Source organism: Corylus avellana, chromosome ca2 (genome assembly GCF_901000735.1).
Source record: "Corylus avellana chromosome ca2, CavTom2PMs-1.0".
Lineage (NCBI taxonomy): Eukaryota > Viridiplantae > Streptophyta > Magnoliopsida > Fagales > Betulaceae > Corylus > Corylus avellana.
The window spans coordinates 29,684,102-29,685,149 of NC_081542.1; positions in this window are offsets into that span (position 1 = coordinate 29,684,102).

Consider the following 1,048-nt stretch of genomic DNA (forward strand, 5'->3'; position numbering starts at 1 on the left):
TTTTTTTTTTTACCCTTATTTTTTTCTTTCTAATTTATATATTATTTTTTATTCAAATGATTACTTTTCTTTTGTAAATTTTACATTGAATTCATGAAATAATAGTGAGAGAGTTTCTTTTCGTCGAAACTCAATTTTTCCAATATATTTCACACTCAATTTTCCGATCGTAGATTTTTTTTTGCCTTTGTTTTTCTGTCTTAAAATTAGTTTCATTTACTTTTATATAAGTGAAGGATGGTTGGAAAAAAAAAAAAAAAAAATCTATTTGACAAAACCTTTTCTAATATTTGTGGATTTCATTGGAACTGAGAAAAATATAGAAAAAAATAATTCTTTTTTATTATATTAGTATTTTTCATTTGTTTACATTTTTTTTTTTTTTGTCTTTAATTTCTATTCTAATTTATATATTATTTTTCATTCAAATTTTATTAATTTTATTTAATACAAGTTACAAATTTTCTTTTGTAAATTTAATTGACTTTTGTTGTTCATTTTTGTTTTTGCAAATTTTCTTTATTTCTTTCTTTTTTAAAAGAAAAATCAAACTACCAACATTCTTTTGTTTACAAAATTAGTAAACATAATTGTAATCATATATCAACATGCTCATTTATTTTAGAACACTTCTTTATTTTTGTCAGTCATATCATTGTTGGAATATAATGAACTTTCAGGAGTTGAACTTTCTCTTCACAAACAATTTTTTTGAGAAGTGGTATATTTGTTAGAATATAATGATTAATCAATCATTTTCTATAATTGATTAATCTAGGTTTTTATTATGAATTTTTTTTCCTTTATATTTCATTTTAAACTACATATATGGGAACAAATATTTAACACGTTTCAATTTATAAGAACTAAAATTTATGAATTTTTAAATTTATTAGATACGTGGGTTTATGCTATTAAATAAAACTGTGGTTTGAAATGATCTTATGAACATTTGTCATTTTTTGTAGCGAATTTGTTAATTAAGAGAAGAAAATAAAATTTGTTGTTGATAATCTTTTAAAGACTTTTTGACTTAATTATAAAAAAA